This window comes from Ovis canadensis, chromosome 7 (genome assembly GCF_042477335.2).
Source record: "Ovis canadensis isolate MfBH-ARS-UI-01 breed Bighorn chromosome 7, ARS-UI_OviCan_v2, whole genome shotgun sequence".
NCBI lineage: Eukaryota > Metazoa > Chordata > Mammalia > Artiodactyla > Bovidae > Ovis > Ovis canadensis.
Window position 1 is genome coordinate 75,615,980 of NC_091251.1, and position 11,413 is coordinate 75,627,392.

General features: G+C 45.8%; 4 non-coding genes across 4 annotated transcripts; 2 read left to right on the forward strand and 2 right to left on the reverse strand.

Moving 5' to 3' along the window:
- Positions 1 to 2,018: 2,018 nt before the first annotated feature.
- LOC138444486 (small nucleolar RNA U13) lies at positions 2,019 to 2,123 on the reverse strand. Its single transcript, XR_011258509.1, has one exon. It is a non-coding gene; the product is annotated as a small nucleolar RNA U13 (small nucleolar RNA).
- Positions 2,124 to 7,753: 5,630 nt separating this feature from the next.
- TRNAH-GUG (transfer RNA histidin (anticodon GUG)) lies at positions 7,754 to 7,825 on the reverse strand. The gene has a single exon. It is a non-coding gene; the product is annotated as a tRNA-His (tRNA).
- A 658-nt stretch (positions 7,826 to 8,483) lies between these two features.
- On the forward strand, positions 8,484 to 8,555 carry TRNAH-GUG (transfer RNA histidin (anticodon GUG)). Its single transcript has one exon. It is a non-coding gene; the product is annotated as a tRNA-His (tRNA).
- Positions 8,556 to 10,039: 1,484 nt separating this feature from the next.
- On the forward strand, positions 10,040 to 10,111 carry TRNAH-GUG (transfer RNA histidin (anticodon GUG)). The gene has a single exon. It is a non-coding gene; the product is annotated as a tRNA-His (tRNA).
- Positions 10,112 to 11,413: the final 1,302 nt, after the last annotated feature.

Consider the following 11,413-nt stretch of genomic DNA (forward strand, 5'->3'; position numbering starts at 1 on the left):
CAGGAAGTCTGGGTGTTTGATCCCTGTTTGGGTAACTAGATCCCATATGCTGCAACTAGGAGATTCCGCATGCCCCAGTGAAAATCAAAGATCCCATGTGCCACAACTAAGACCCAGTGCAGCCTGACTAATTAACTATTTAATATTTTTTAAGGCTTTATGGGAGAATGAATGAGGCTCATGAAGAACTCAGTGAGGCCCTGCAAGCACAGTCATGTGGTCTAGAGATTCAGCATTAACAACAATCTCCCACAATTAGTCTTACAGGACTGTGACTAGAATCTTTATTTTCTATTTGCTGAACTTCTTGGGAGACTTTTGCCTTGGGTTCTGATTAGAAAAACCTAATCTCTAGTATTCCTTATTGATCTGTAGTTAGCTAATTATTTCCCATGGTTAAATTGTGAGCTGGACAAAGTCTAGGAAAGCTGGTGTTCATTTCTCACTTCTGACCCTCCTCCTAGGTGCTCTAAGTATACCTTATTGGTGAAAGTCTATTCTTGTTTGAAAAACAAGTTATAAGGAAGTAATCCTTGGCCAAAATATTTGTTTTTAAGCATTTCAAGGTTTTTTTCTACCTCTCTTTCTTCTTCTTCTTTTTTTTTTTTTTTTTTTTTACTTTTAAGGCAGGATTGGAGCGATTTGGAGTCAGAGACTCCACGAGAAATGACTTCGTGCCTTTAGGGAAAGTATTTTAACCATCTTGAATCTCGAGTTCCACTTCTGCAAAATGGAAGTGATAAGTTAATCTGCCTACAAGATTGAGAGTCTGCTTATTAAATGAAAACAAAAGGGAAAGGAGAAAAAAATGTTTGTATAAATGGTAAGATGTTCCCAAAACTTTAGTACCTGAAGTATAAACATCCTAATATGGATCCTTTTGCTTTTTTTAAAAAAAGCTATATTGTTCATTTATCATATTTCAGGCACTATTCCAAGCCTGACATGTATTTCATTCGTTTTCTCATGTAATCCTATCCACACACCTTTGAGGAAAGTACTATTATTATCCCAGTTTTCCACACAAGGAAACTCAGGCTTAGAAAGATGAAATACTTAAAGAGGTTAAACAACTTGCCCAACTGCTGATAAGTGGAAATCTTAGTTTTGAATCCAAACATTGGGTATTTCTCAAGTAGAGCTGAGAACTCCCAATCCGTAGGTTCCCAAATCCCCTTATCTCCCCTAATCAGAGGGTGGTGATAGGGGCATTGCAGCTGGGGCACTGATTCAGACCCTCAGTTCACATCTTCCCTAGGAAGCTGGTTCAGTTCCTGATAAAGCCTTCTAGAAGCAAGTATTGCAATAAAGATAAGTTTTGATATAATGGCATTCTCCAGAAAGGAATTAAGGCAACTCTGACCGTAGGGAAGGGCAGCCCAGATGCACTAGCTTGGAAGTCTGTAAACTCTGCCTGTGATTCAGTCCATAGGTCAGTTCTCCAGAACTCTTCCAGGCCTGTTGACTTCCAGGCCTAAAAGAACAGAACCTGCCCGCAAGAAAGATGGAACAGAGTGGTGGCCACCATCTCATTTCCGTCCTATCCTCTCCACCTCTGCAAGCCTTTCCAAGGAAACCACTGACCATATCACAAAGATAGGAGAAGGGGCCCTGCCTGGGTCAGATAGGGGCATGGAAAGGAGAAGCCATGTCTGAGACATGCAATAAAGGACAGCACAGATGACTGGGAAGCCAGTCTTTGGCACTAAAGCCCCCTCTCTTCTCCCTTTTCTCCATCCTGTCTTCTTCCTCTCCAGCCTGATCAAAATCTGTCCTCAGGAAAAGATCAGAGATCGGCTGCTTCCCTGGGAACCAAAGTCAGGAAGTAACCATGTAGTTTCTGTAGTTTCTGTGCCCTGTAAAGGGCTTTGCAGAATTGGTGAGCAAAAGAGGGAGGTGGGCTTTGTCACAGTCAGGTTTATTTTCCCTGTGCCTAGATCAGTCCCTGGCTCTTTAGTTGTTGACTGAACAAATTTTGGAGGCCAGGGAGTCCTTTTCTTTTTTTTTTTTTTTTTTCACGTCAGACGGGTAATGTGCCGGTGTCGTAACAAGGTTTGCGGGGAGGCACATGTCACACAGCAGCGTGAACACCCAATCATCACGCTCATGAACTACAAAAGGATCCAGGGAGTCCTTTTCACAACCCTTAAACTGAACATCTATTGGCCCTGGGCTGTGGGCCTGTGGGCCACAGAACTTAGATCTTCTGAGCAGAGGAAGTTTGGATGCTAAGAGATCCAGGCCTGTGTGGGTGTGAAACCAACACTAAGTACTGTATCACTACATGTACCCAGGGTGCCCTTCAGCTCCTAGCAGAGATTTATAAGCCTCACTCCAGCCTCTAGTCCCTGCTTCCAAAATTCCAGAATGCTGGCTATACCACTGGAGGACATGCCCCCACCTTTCTGGGGCACAGAGCAACGGGTCTGGATTAAGACCTCCTCACTGCTAATGCACTGAATCATGCCACCCTCCCCCCAATTCAGGCTCCTCCTGTGGCTCGCTGGTAAAGAATCCACCTGCAATGTGGGAGACCTGGGTTCAATCTCTGGGTTGGGAAGATCCCCCAGAGAAAGGAAAGGCTACCCACTCCAGTATTCTGGCCTGGAAAATCTCATGGGCAGAGGAGCCTGGTGGGCTGCAGTCCATGGGGTCACAAAGAGCTGGGCATGTCTGAGTGACTAACACTTACTTACTTAACCCCCAGTTCATATGATGAACCATTAAACCTTAATGTGACTACATTTAAAGTAAGGAAGTAATTAGCTTTAATGAGGCCATAAGGGCAGGACCCTAATCCAATAGGAATATTGTTGTTATTACTGTTGAATACTTTGGGCACCTGATGTGAAGAGACAACTCATTGGAAAAGAACCTGATGTTGGGAAAGATTGAGGACAAGAGGAGAAGGCAACAACAGAGGATGAGATAGTTAGATAGCATCACAAACTTAATGGACATGAATCTGAACAAACTCCAGAAGATAGAGAAGGATGGGGGAGCCTAGTATGTTGCAGTCCATTGGATCACAAAGAGTAGGACATGACTTAACAACTGATAAACAAACAAACAAAAAATTGTTCTTATAAGATAATACACCAGAGTAGTCACTCTCTCTCTACCATGTAAGGACAAAGCAAAAAGATGGCCATCTGAAGGTCAGGGAGTCCTCATCAGAAAATAAACTGGCCAGCACAAATACATACATACATTAGGTTTAAGCCACTCAGTCTATGGTATTTCATTATGACAGCCTGAGCAGAACATGACACCTGCTTCCTCTATAATACTTCAGATTTATGCTCAGAGAGGTTCCGACGAGCAGAAAAACCTTCTAGGCCCACTCTTACCCAAGCCAAATTCCTTCCTGTTATATATCTTTTATTCCACACAAATGGACACAACACTGCTTTTTCTTATACTTCATTTCTCCCTTGCCACATCTTAGATTTTTTTTTTTTAAGGTAATTTTTTTTCCCCAACTTTGAATTTCAGATTTCTGCTTGTTTTTCCATTTGAGTTTTGCCTTTTTTTTTTTTTGCCTTGCTGCATGGCATGTGGAACCTTAGTTCCCTGACCAGGGATGGAACCCATGCCCCTGCAGGGGAAGCTGGAGTCTTAACCACTAGACGGCCAGGGAAGTCCTGCCACATCTTAGATATTAAGTCGCAAATGAGACAGATTTTGCAGGACAAGAATGCTTTGAAGATCCAGGCATACCATGGGGCCCTGGTGGTAGAGAGAATCTTCTCTCCCTTGGTCTGTCTTGGTCTCATGGTCTCAGCATCAAGAAATTGGGCTTAAGATGTCTCCATTAAAATGGTCATGTTACTTTGGGGTAGGAGGGTAATACTTTTAACACTCTTCAACCATTTAGTAGGTCAGCTGACTCCTGAAGGGAACTGGATAAAGTTGTAAGAAAGAAGGTTCAAGAGTCCTGAGAGGGAAAGCTTAGGAACCAAAGCTTATGTCTAAAAGAGAGTGAAGCTAAAATCAGCAAAGCATGTGGCTTGCTAACATGATAGTGTTTCCCGTTTCCCAGGAGAGAGAAAACTAATAAAGCCCTTGATGCTGGCACAGCATAAACCTCAGCAAAGGCTAATAAACACTTATAAAGCATTTAAGATAAGACCTTAAATGATTAACTGATTATCTTGGAAAGTAAAGAACAGGACCCCAGGGTATGGGACCTAATTATAAAGCCATACATATATATGTGAGGTGAGGCCAGAGTAGGAAGAGGGTGGCAGGAAGGAGCCCTATTAGAACAGGCTGAAGGAGAAGGGGAGGAGTGTGCAGATCAGTAGTCAGAGACAGGAAGTGGGAGAACTCTGTTGACTACAACTGTACCTGTATCACTGCCATGTCTTGGGGTAGTCATGGACAAAAATCACAAAGACTATTGCCCATTCCAAAGAGATACATAACCAACTGCATAGGAGGAGCTAAAAAGAGACCATTGGAAACCTATAGGTTTTTCTATAAAGCTGTTATGAAGTGTTATCAGACTTATTTTCTGCATATTTTCCAATCCCAACATTCTGCCTTATTAAAATGCTGGGCCTTTGCATTACCTTGAAAGTACCTTAGGGCAAGTCACCAGCTGTTCTGTACAATTTCAAGATGCACTGTTGTCCAGTGACTGAGCTTTCATTGCCTTGCTGGTTTCCAGGAAAGCAGACCCCTAAATCACTCAGAATTGACCCAACAATTTTTTCTAAAAATTGCCAGGGTTTCCACTGTCAAAAAACTGCTCACATATATCTAAATAACTTAAGAATATTTTTAATATAAATAAAGCATTCCAACAATTTTCTTTTTAAGAACCATAAAATCTGTACTATGCCTTCTGAGACCCAAGCAAATTAAAGATAATAGGATTGTTGGGGAACTGTTGACCAAAACTGCCTGCCCTGGCCAGGCACAACCAGTTACAGGTTTGCTTAAGTCTCCCACTTCAGGATGCTTCAAAAGGACACAAAACCAGTGTGGGGCCCAAAAACAATCCAGAGAAAACCTAAAAGGGGCCAAGAAGGGGAGGAGATATCAGTTGATAATATGACTCGCCAACCTCTCAGAAATCCTTGTGCTGAAAACCATCATGACTGAGAGATGCACGCACTACCAGGAAGGGCCTGAGTCAGATCAAATGAAGGCACAACCAAGACGATTGGCCAGAAACAACCCAGAAAGCTAACCCTACCACCATAAAACCTGAGACTGTGAGATACATGTGGCAGAGCAATTCTTCCCAGTTCCTTTACCCTGCTGCTCTCTGCCTGAGTGCCCCTTTTCAATAATGCATCTTTTGTTTTGTCAGTATGTCTCCTTTGACAATTCATTTCCAAGTATTCTGAAGTGGGACCCCTTCAAGAGCCCATTGTCAGGCCATTGAAAGAGTCCCATCCAGTGACAAGATGATGCTGGCAATATATATTTACAAGAACAGAGGCTTCCAAAAATCAGAGGTAAGATGAAAACCAATTTTATTCTGAACAACCTTTTAGTTAAATAATTGAGGGTGTGTCCCCTGCACTGGAAGGGTGGAGTCTTAACCACTAGACCACCAAGGAAGTCCCCAGATGCTCTAGATCTTGATTGTGGAGGTGGTTATACATACAGTTGTGTATATTAGACAAAAAGCACAAATGTGTGCAATTTACTATTATCAGTCATCAGACTTTCTATAGACAAAGGAGCTGAGGGGATAATAGGCGGGGAACAAGAAGACACTATTAACACATTATTTTCCATTGGTACAGTTTCTTCTATTTATTTTTTATTTAACTTTCCTTTCTGATTCCTGCACTAGAATACAGGTCTACAAGAGCAACGTATCTGTCTTATTCATTACTATAACCCCAGAAACTAGAACACTACCTGGCACATGAAAGTGAAAGTGAAGTTGCTCAGTCGTGCCCGACTCTTTGCGACCCCATGGACAGTAGCCTGCACCAAGCTCCTCTGCCCATGGGATTTCCAAGGCAAGAGTACTGGAGTGGGTTGCCATTTCCTTCTCCAGGGGATCTTCCCAACCCAGGGATCAAACCCAGGTCTCTCACATTGTAGACAGATGCTTTACCGTCTGAGCCACCAGGGAAGTCCATTAATAAACAGTTGATCAAATGAATGAGAATTAATGTGATAAGGACAACATAAAGATGTGGAAGGGGATCAGAATGAGGGAAGTGCTGGATATAAACTTGAATAATTTTACAATTCTGGAAGTTTATGTCAGTTCTTCCTTGGCGAATTTCCTTCCACTGCAGCAAGAGATGTCTTTCTTCTATAGCATTTCTTGTGTCATTTCTGACTGTTGCTATAGCTAGTATTTTCTCCCAGCTAGAAAATAGCTTTTTGGGGCAAGAAGTATCAGATACAGCTTTGCAGTTCCCCCATGATGTACAGCACTTTAGCTACACTATGCTAGTTTGTTGAATGAATGAATAACTGAAACTTGAGTCCTGAATGTCCAGAGAATCCCTGAGGAATGGGCTCAGTGTTATAGGGGCTAAAGTCAAAGTGGTATATTCAAGAGTAAGTTTCATCTGGCCTCAGCATTCTACATCCACTCCCTGGGGTGCAGTACCTCCTAGTGGAAGTCCAGGGCTGCTGCCTCCTTCCTAAGTGCCCCCAAACATGGGCCCTCAGTGATTCCCTCCCAGAAATCCATCTTCTCCTCCTCAAAACTTCCCTTTCACCCCCACCAATGAAGCACAGTAGACAATGAGGCCCAGCAGACTCAGGCAGGTCCCTTCTGCTACTGCTGCTGAGTCACCCCAGTCGTGTCCGACTCTGTGCGACCCCATGGACTGCAGCCCACCAGGCTCCTCCGTCCATGGGATTTTCCAGGCAAGAGTCCTGGAGTGGGGTGCCGTTGCCTTCTCCGAGGTCCCTTCTACTAAACCCAAAAATTCACAGCGTAAATAATGAAGGGCTCCATTAGAGTCAGGTGGTTCTCTCAATCATACCTGCACTTTTCAAACGCTATGGTGCAAATGAATAATCTGTGGAGAATCCTGTTAAAATGAAGATTCTGATACAGCAGTTCCAGTTTGTGGATCTTCGGCCAAGGTTCTGAATCTGAACTAGCTTCCAGGTGACACCAAAGGATGCTGGTCCAGTCTGTACTGCACCCATGTGGTGACTGGCAGCTACAGCAGTCACAACTCCAGATGCACCAAGTCTGACCAGAAAGCCATGGGGGTTGATATGTTCCCTTCAAGGTTTGCCCCTGGAAGGTTTGCTTGCTTCTTTCCTCAAGGAGAAAAAGCCCTCCCACCTAGAAGGCTGAGGAGGAGGCCACAGACTCTTCCCCAACCTCATAGTGGCTACCGGTACCAATTCGTCCAGAGCGGTCAGATATTTCGCTAGTCACAGCGTATTGTCTAATCTGCATTCTTCTAATTCTTAATAAACGTTTGCACAGTGTTCCTATAATCCCTGCACTCCAAAGTATTGACTAGCAAGTGTGAGGCTTTTTTTGAGAACCCAAAATATGATTTCACCACTGATAGCAAATGAGGAAAGAGAATGAGTAGTACCACACGGAACAACCTCCCAAAATTAAACAGTCTCATAACACAGAAGATGACGGCTGGCTGACTCACTGAAGCCCCTGGGTTCACTTTTTGCCTAGTTATTAATATAATTTCAGCCCTGACCTAATGTCCAGAAGCAGTTAGGGAACAACCGCAGAATACGGCTTCCCAAGTCTAAAAAAGACGTCCCTGCCGTGCCATTGTTGCCACAATGCCGTGACTCGGATTCGAACCGAGGTTGCTGCGGCCACAACGCAGAGTACTAACCACTATACGATCACGGCGAGCTACTGGGACGCCGCGAGTAACGCGTCACCCAGTGTCGTCCTCGTCTAGATGGCTGCGGCTCTCGCCTGCTCAAGTCGCTCATTATTAGCCCCTCCGGTTCTGGCATAAAGCCTGAAGCGGAGCTGAGAAGCCGTAGACTCCGGGCCGAAGTCTCTGTTGGTCGTCCGCCTGGACAGTTAAAGTACTTTGCAAACTAAAGGACCCCTGGGACGCCGGGCCTGCGAATCGGACTCTCACGCATCCTGGAGGGGATGTGAGGCCTGCGAAAGCGGGTCGCCCGAATGGCGGCGCCAGGCTCCTCTCACGCCCATTGGGCCCTGGCGCTCGTGCTGTCTGAACAGGCGGGGAATGGGACTGTTTCTTAACTCTCACAAGAAGGAAAATCAGTTCGGTCCCACAGCACAACTTTCTTCGAGATGCGGAGTAAAATAACTCCAAAATACCTCGCATCGCGGTAGTGAAGCGGAAAGATTTGACCCGCAGGCGAGTGCGGACCGATATTGACACAGCTGGAAGACAGTGCGCCTGCGTACGCACCGGCAGAGCGGCGAGGTTTGAGATGGGCGGGAACCAGCAATGTCACAGCCAGGGGGCGGGACTTTAAACAGAGAAGAGCTCAGGAGAGAAGCGAGAAACACAGGTCCCCAGTAGCTCGCCGTGATCGTATAGTGGTTAGTACTCTGCGTTGTGGCCGCAGCAACCTCGGTTCGAATCCGAGTCACGGCATTGCGAAAGCAGTGGCACGGCAAGGGGGCTGCATTTTAGCGTTCTCCTCCATTTTTTTTATCTTCAGTTTGTGACAATTTCCTCGAAAATGGATCCCAATCCCCTTGTGACAGAAACGATATTTACGCCAGGTCTGGCTACACTGGATTTTGGAAGAATATAGGCTTCCGCTTACCCTGGGCTACGCACGTTATCCGGCACAACCCAAACAAAGCACAGAACACTCAAGAGGCAAAGCGCTAAAATTGACATGTACAAATTTCCATAGCAGCACTGGAAATGGGCTTCCGGTAATAGAAGTCTTTCGCAGAAGAAGTGACCTTGGAAGTAACTCTTTACAGGCAGAAAGGGAATTTGTCAAGCAGCAAGCAGCCAGGATAATCTCGTGAACTAAGGTCTTGAAATGCAACGAAGAAAATTCCTCTTTGCAGGTCTTCTCTTTATCTCATCCGCACGACGCTTACAGGCCCTGGTCGGAAAGGCAGTATTAAGCGCTTCTCAAGGACCTGTTGAAAGCAAGTAACTAAGAAATGGGAAACAACACTGAGCAAAGTCCACAAGATGAGCTGTTAAAGGCTCCGCGTTCGAGGGGTGTTGAGAAGAGAAGGTAGAGGAGTGAGATTCCATTCGGGTTTAGCAGGATCCTTCCGACTGCTCTGCAGGGGGGGAAGCGGGGTAGTGCTTAGAGCAGACGACAATGGAGAAAGACGGGTGGTCTCTCTGGATTCACTCATTAGAACCAGTGGCACGTTCTCAGTTTAGCAAAAAGGCAGTGCCTATTGTGGACTCAGCCTGGTTCTAGGCGCCTTGCGGACGAGAACTCCGATGTAGCCATAAGGAAAACCGGGCTCCCTCCCTGCTGCTCCCAGGGACACAACAGAGGATGGCACCGCCTCCGGCGGAAGCACGGGTGAGCGGACGAGTCAATGCCGTCGGGGGAGCAAGGGAAGCAAGGAAGGGAGTGCTGCCGATAAGGGGAACAGCAGGTTGAGATACATTAATGGAGTCCCTTCTAAGTGGCCAGTCCAATTCTGTGGGTGTTCTCCTTCAGAGGCAGCGTTCGGTCACTCGGAGAATCAACAAGGAGAAGCCCTGAGGAGCTCCCCTCTGCAGTGCTGGAAGGGTCTCGAGGGCACAGGAGATGGGATTCCTCCAAGGAAGGCGAGTTACACAGCTTACGAACATTCTGCGTTCCGGCCAGTCCCGTCCCTGGATGCCCAAGTGGTACCCCCTAAACTCCCACCTCCCTTACATGGAACTCACTCTTTCCTACTGCATCATCACTATCTCGGGTAGCTAATGGACCCAAACTGGAGGGAACCGGAGCATCTAGCAAAAGAGCAATGCGCCTGCGCATTCTCAGATTCGGCCTTAGGCCTGAACCCGCCCCATAGGTGGACCCTTTGGTGACGTGCAGAATGGGAAGGCCTATAACTGTTGAAGAAGACAATCCGAAAGTTCGCTTGGCAGGTCTCCGGTAGCTCGCCGTGATCGTATAGTGGTTAGTACTCTGCGTTGTGGCCGCAGCAACCTCGGTTCGAATCCGAGTCACGGCATTGTGGCGACAATGGCACGGCAAGGGGCCTCTACTTTTAAATTCCTTTTCCCACCCTAGTCTACGACGCTTTATATAAATCATAACTCACTTTTTTGAAACGAAACGCTGCATCTCTCTACTTTGAGAACTGGGCCACCTCTGATCGCCACCTTCAGTAATTCTCATTTAATCCTCTGAATGCAGCATTAGAGCAAACAAATTGTAACCCTTTCCCTCCTGAAAAAAAATTGAAAATCAGTGTCAAAATCATTCTTCTACACCAACAAAACAGCGACCCTGTGGCCTCGTGATTTCTTTCCTTTTCATGCATTAAAAAAAAAAGTGTTCATTTTCAAATAGAGAATACAAAGCACAAGCCCAGTGAAAACTGTCTCCCTCTCATTCTTCACCCTATCTAGCAATCGTCGTCAGTTTCCAATGTATTTTTCTGTGGCAGTCTTTGTATAAATAAATCTTTGTATATGTATGCGTGTGAGTCCTAAGTCGCTCAGTCGTGTCCGACTCTTTACGACTGTATGGACTGTAGCCCTCCAGCTCCTCTGTTCACGGGATTCTCCAGACAAGAATACTGAAGTGGGCTGCCACGCCCCCCGCCAGGGGATCCTCCGGACCCAGGGGTTGAAACCTCTTTTATGTCTCCTGCATTGGCAGGCGGGTTCTTTACCACTTAGGGTCATCTGATACATGTATGCACATATATTCCCGTTTGCTTCTTGCATAATACAGGTTACATCTTCTCTTCTTCCTCCTCACCCCCAGAAATCATACTAAACTTGAAGTCTTAGATTTGCGTTGGTAGCCTATCTCCCTCTTCAGGATGAGTATACATACCCCAGGGGGAATCTCCACCCACCTGATTCAGTCCTTTTTCTCTCCAGGCACAGGCTCCTGGTTGGGGAGGGTGGAACTCTGGGTTGATAAGATAAGGGAAAGGAATTCCTTACCTTGCCCATAAAAAAACATTTGGATGGGAGCCTGGGCTCTGCTGGGAATTGGCCCTCTTTTGATTTCAGGTTGGAAGGTCAGATTGGAAGGTCAGAATTCGTTTGGAGACCCTCTGAAGGCAGGAGGAGGAGCGGTTGGATGGCATTACCGATTGGATGGACATGAGTTTGAGCAAGCTCGGGGAGTTGGTGATGAACAAGGAAGACTGGCATGCTGCAGTCCGTGGGGTCACAGAGTCAGACACAACTGTGTGACTGAAATGAACTGGACTTCCATTTCTTCCTTATCTTATTGTCAGAATCCAACTTAAATCACAAACCACTCAAGTTAGAAAATTCAAGTTCAGTGAAGGTAG